Genomic DNA, 6,594 nt, shown 5'->3' with positions numbered 1-6,594 from the left:
TAAGCATTTTCGTTGTCTATACACCATTAAAATTTTTTATAATAATTAATAAAAATTATAATAATTAATTATCATAATATTTGTAATAATGAATATTAATAATAATAATTATGGTTAATAGAGGATAAGCATATAATGACTAACACATTTATTATTTCACGCTATTTATTATTGCATAATGTTCAAAAATTACATTAAGAAATATACAATGTAAAACATATATAATATTTTTAAATAAAGGTGCAACTTTCACTTGAGGCTACAGATACAGACAGGGTTAAAAGGAGTCGTAAAATTTCATCATGCAACTCTCTAGAAACTACGTTATATTTATATGTCTTTTTGTCGGTTAATTTTAATTGCACATCTTTACATCGTTATAAAAATTCTTCCTTGGCGATATTTTTTGAAGTGGAATTACTGTCGAGAAAGGTAAATATTTTATACAAGTTATTAAACATCTCAAATCTATCACTTAAAACACCAATCGCTACATCTAGAACAAAATAATAAAAGTTGATTTTGTATTTCTGTTTAGGATCCTGAGTGGCTTCGTCTTTAGGTTCGTCTATGCATGTAGGATGGTTTTTGTGGCTTACAGCTGTCACTTCAGGAAACTTTGATTCAAGAATATCAGCTAATTCTTTATCGTCGTTGATATATTTTTCAAATTCTTCATCATTTTGCATTGCAGACAAATTCTGTATAAGCTCTTGAATTACATCGTTCTATTTTGTCACATAGATATTCGTCTGTTGCAACATCACACTTACTACGTTGACATTAGCTAGGATTTTATGCCAAATGACAACTGGGCATAAAAATGGGAAACTTTTCATTTTAGTAGCTAAACACTGCGCCAAAAGAAAATTATATACTTTTTGCAAAATTCCGAAAAAGTCAATAGCTTCTATACTACATTTTGCAGAATCATTTATAGCAAGTTTTAAACTGTGAGGAGAATAAGGCACATAAAATGCTCTTGGATTAACGCCGAGTTGGGAATTCTCTTCTGAACACCTTTGTGCTTACCTTTCATGTTACTACCGTTATCGTAGCTTTGACCCCGCAAATCCTGAACGCTTAAGCCATATTCTTCTCATTTATTTAACACAACATGCGCAAGTCCTTCACCTGTTTGATCATTGACTGGATGAAACCCAAGAAAGTATTCGCGTATCTCGTACTCTTTATTTATTTCAACAAATTGAACGACAAATATCATTTTTTCAACTTGACTTTTATCAGGTATACAATCAAGGGTAATTGAGAAGTATTTTGCCTGTTTTATCAATTTTATAACGGCTGACACAGTTTCATCTGCGATTACAGTTATTATTTCATTTTGAATAATATTTCCTAAATACGCGGTCATAGTTTTACTATCTTGTTTAATTTGGATGCGATTAATGGGCTCACTTATTAAGGGGTCAAATTTCGCGATCAGTTCAATTGATTTTAAAAAGTTCCCATTGTTACAATAAAAAATACGGTCAAATGATCCACGGAAGGCCAAATTTGGTCCCGCTAAGAAATGTCCAACGTAGCATACCAATATTTTTTTCAGCCTCAAATATTTTTTGTTCCTGTTTACTTATTGTTCTTTCTTTTTCTAAGATTCTAAGTAGAGTGAATTGAGTTTTGTACGCATTGATGTGAGAGGAACATTTTTCGTGCCTTGACAAATGGCGAGTTGCATGACGCTTGCGCTTTCTATAATAAGCTCCAAATGGTTTTTTTAATGATTGCTCGATTAACTAAATTAAACATATAATTTTCAATGAAATAATAATGAGGGAAAAAATTTCGGGGAGAAAATTCGAGTCCTCTCGCTTTCACATTGAAAAAGTGAGCAAAGCAAAAATGATAGTAATTAGCTCGTGCGTACTTTTAAAAAATTGCAAATAATTGCAGATAGTTTAAATAGCACCCTCAAATTTAAATATAGTGCAAATCTTCAACAGCCCTCCCTTCTATAGCCTTTCTGAGAATTGACGCCGCGCCGCATGTAGGTGTAACAGTTGCTGCGCAGGGTGCGCGGGATTTGTGGCTATCACTCAGGCGATCAGTCAGATGTGAACAAACAAAAGCGGAGCAGCCTATACTGAGAACGTTGTCACCTACCGTCAGCCCCCCCAATCGGGGCTATAGAAGAGTTTCACTCTAATTTAATTATCTTAATTAGAACTAAAAATAATATGATTGTATATTTATGTACTTTAAAATTTTTGTTCAGATTTTTCCCTTTATTTTTAAAATAAAAAATTATGCTCCGAAGTTCACTGTGGTTTAAACCAGTTAAATGTTCTTACTGTTTGTGAGATTTTTAGGTCTGTAATCTATATAAAATTTTCTGGCATATTCTTTTCAGGCTCATTATTGTACAATACTTTAATCTTTAAAATGATAATTCATTCACTAAGTTACTATTTTCGCTATCCGCGCGGCTGGCTTCGCTCGCAAGTTTAAGCGCGCCTAGGGCGCGCGATGGTTGAATCTCGCGCTTCGCGCTCGGATATTTATTCTTTGCATTTGGAATGCTTGAAAAAAAACTTGATCAAAAAGATCTCTTTTAGATGGCAGTATTCACATGCGTCTTCATATTCTGAATTGTCTACTTAATTAAGTATAGTCAAAGATTAAGTTTCTCAAAGCTCTGTAGGCTTTGAGAAATATCTTAACGTGACACTCGCGCTGCGCGCTCGTTTTCCGACAGACATTTGTAAACAGATTTTGTTGGATTTTTTTCTCGTAACTTTCGTCGTTTTTCCACACATTTTTTTTTATTTTATTTTTTTTCAACGTTATTTTTCACGAATAAAACAAAAAGTACGCGTTCTATCAAGAAGTGATTCTTAACGAAGTTGTAGATCTTTTTTAGGATAACCATTTTTGTTCATTCATCTTTTTTCATATCCTACATAGTTTGTTCACAAAATGGAATTTTTTATTTTCCATTATTTTTCGTGCAATCAAAATTTGAAATTTCGATTTTTGAAGAAAATCCAAAAATTGGTTATGATGATCTTGTAGGGCTTTCGAAAAGAAATAATTTTCTTCTCCTGACTTTTTTTTATATTGTGCGTTTTTCGGCTTCAAATTTTGATTTTCGGTTGATTAAAAAAATTTTGAAAACGCTATAACTCTGAGAATTTTCTTTTTATCGAAAAAAGTCATAAGGATACATTGTTTTTTATTTTTAATTCTATGAATATCCGTGCATAGAATTTTCAAATTCAAAAAAAAGTGGTTTCAAAAAATTTCAAAATGCGCTCACTTTTTGAATTTTTATCAAAAATAGCTAGTTTACGAACTCGTACTTTCTTTTAGAACTTAAAAAAAGTGTGCCAAAGATGGATTTGATTCATTCATTTTTTCTAGAGTTATCATATTTACGGACGAACGGCCGGACGGACGGACGTCTCGAAACGTGGAGAACGTGTGCGTTTAAATAAATCACCAATTAAATACATTTCAGTATTGGATTATCCTTCCTTGAGAATCGTTACTGTTATTCTGGCGTAAGTCTTAAACATAAATGAGGGTTGTTACTAATTCCTAGCCCATGTAATTAGTATGCAAAAAGTGAAATAGATTTTCCTAAATCCAAAGTATGAATGCCAAGTATCCTTTCTAAGTACCAATTCTAAGTTCGAAAAATTAATACGCCCTATTTACGACTTTTCATAAATCTATACATTTTGCAAGGGGCGTCAAAGCACACCTGAATGATTGGCGCCCTGGTGGCATACACCCCTTCGCAGCCGGGTTAAACCGGCCCTGTATATAATATTTTTATTACTAATTTATTTGCCTAGTCTTTCTATTTTGTGCAGTTTTTTTCTCCTGACAATTGTATCTTTAAATATCTGAATAAGTTATCCTCTTTGATAGCAAATTTAGCTTTTTGAGTCTTTTTGAGTTTGAAACTCAACTAATTTGGTATGAAATTAAAGATCACGGCACACATCTATGTAAAAATTGGTCCCGGTCAAAAACAATGGGACACTGGGTCCAAAAAAACGCTAGGTTTCGAGAAAGGACGGACCAAATTTTACTTTTCATGGACACGAGAGGAGTTCCACGGACCCTCCAAGATTGTTTGGCACTACGCTCAGGGATCATGCCGGACTCTCTGTTCCTTTCATATTTTATAGCTTGGGACCCCCAAACAATAATATCTATGTCTGAATGTCGAGAAAGGGATACTTTTTCGTGAGTGTTGTGCCAAAGTTAACTTTTCATGCATACTCGAGGAGTTCCACGGACCCTCTAGGACTGCTTGGCACCTTGCTCAGGGATCATGCCGAACTCACTGTCCCTTTGATATTTTGTAGTTTAGGATCCCCCAAATAATATTAATCATGTATTAATGTCGAGAAAAGGATACTTTTTCGTGGGTGTTGTACCAAAGTTAACGTTTCATGCATAATTGAGGAGTTCCACGGACCCTCTAGGATTGTTTGGCAACACGCTCAGGGATCATGCCGAACTCACTGTCCTTTTTCATATTTTATAGCTTGGGGCCTCCTGATCGATAATATTTATGTCATGCCCAACTCTCTGTTCATCCAATTAAGAAAAGATATGCGTGTTTCAAGACAATATCAACACGATATCAGTTCATGATCCTGCCAATTAAGGCAAATACCGGAGTATTGTCCAGCCAGTTAAGGCAAGATTAAAGAATTATCAGTTTAATAATAGCAATATTCTGCTATTTTCTAGCCATTTAAAGCAAGATTATGATGCGATGCGGCCAATGAAGGCAATATCAGGAAGTGTTTAAACCAGTTATATCAACATTAGTGTATGGTTTGGCATTGGATGACGCTCTGGCCAGTAAAGACAACAATAAGAATTAGTTTGCTCAAACAAGACGAGTTTTTGAATATAATTCTACTGTTCCGTTTAACCCGCATCCGCAATATTATTAATCATAGATCTTCTTGGCTACTTTACTTCTAGCTGATGGCGCGCGGATCCTAAATATCATAATATGATTGCTACATGTGCACACGATCCGACTGTCCTGGCCCCAGTTTTACAAGTACAGTAGTACCCTAATATTTGTTCATTGCTTTGTACTTCATCCAACTGTAGCTCTTGATTATCGGCTGCTGGAACCAAGTTATTTTCTACATAGAATATCCAGATCTGATATTTCGTTGCGCGTCTGAAACGAGAATACACTCGCGCTCTGATTTAACCCGGTTCATCGACAAGTTCGTCCAACTCCAAATCTTCCATGTGCTCCCTGTCAAACTTATCTGGGATGTAAGCTCCTGCTAGATTCAGCTGATATGTTCCTACCGTCAGTTCCTTCAGATAGTTCATATCCAGCCTAAGGAAATGAGGTACTTGGTGTTCATTAAGATGAATCCATCTGGCATTCTTCAGTTCATTTGCGAAGTCCGTTACATGTCTCTGTATATACTGCTCCCGTGTTACAACTGTCAACCCTACGCTGTTAGGAACAAAACCTGTCATCAAAGATCTTCTCATAGTAAAAATCATCAAATCCTTTTTACTAATATGGCGATATACCCATCAATCTTTTACAGCATCGCGTACAGCATCGCAATACGTATATAAATCTCTGAATTGCTCTCATGTTATGGGATTGATTGAATTGAACTCTTCCTCTGAAAACGTTTCTTTATTATTAAAATCAGGTTCATCAATCTTCGATAATTCACGTAGGTATTGCAAAAAATATTGCAACTGGACACCAGACAAGCGACAAGGCCTATTGCAAAATTCTAAACCTTGCAGTGGGACGTTTGGTATAAAACCACTTACTTCCAAATATTCAGGGCAAGAAGGAGTTGATTCCGGTACGTGAATTTTTTTCACAAAAACATTAACCCTACATTTCATCGACAACATGGTCACGTCTTGCATTCTGCTACAAAATATACAAGAACTATTTCTTCTTTGTTTTAAAACATTGAGTGGCAGACAATTAGGATCAAGTGCTAAATCATTCATCTCCATATTAATACTTCGATTGCAGTTACAGGCATTTTCTCGTATTTTCATCAATCTCTTGAGGAGCTATCTCATGTTTAGCACAACGATGAATTGCGATTTGTTGTTTTTGTTCATTTTTTGCATCAGATATGTGTATCATCGTTCGTGGCTGCAAGGTGATTGCACATATGTAGCAACTTCTTCTGACGGGCGGCATGGCTAAATTCCAGATACAGGAAAATTCTTCAGCGTTCCTTCTTAAACACTTGACTCCAATATCAAACAAACATTGCCCCAAGCGAAGAAAATAGAAATTTAATGCAGCATTTATGTCAAGAGTAAACTACAAAGATTCTTTCAAAAAAAGGACATACATAATGTAAACAGGTAAACAGTTTGTAAATTGACAATTAGGTTACCATGGCGCAGTGTTGCCAGATGGGCGGAACGGTTTATCCCCAACTCGAACCTTATTTATCCCTAGATGTCGACTGAGATCCCTAAATCTGCGAACCAAACAAAAAAAGGGAAACTGCTGCGTTGCTCGTACATGTTGTATAGATAAAAGAAAAAAAGTCCACGCGTAGAGAGAGAAAGAGAATCAGAGGTCCTTAGCAGTCA

Source organism: Belonocnema kinseyi, chromosome 4 (assembly GCF_010883055.1).
Source record: "Belonocnema kinseyi isolate 2016_QV_RU_SX_M_011 chromosome 4, B_treatae_v1, whole genome shotgun sequence".
Taxonomy (NCBI): domain Eukaryota; kingdom Metazoa; phylum Arthropoda; class Insecta; order Hymenoptera; family Cynipidae; genus Belonocnema; species Belonocnema kinseyi.
The sequence above is the reverse complement of the archived record's forward strand: the minus strand, read 5'-3'. Positions refer to the sequence as shown.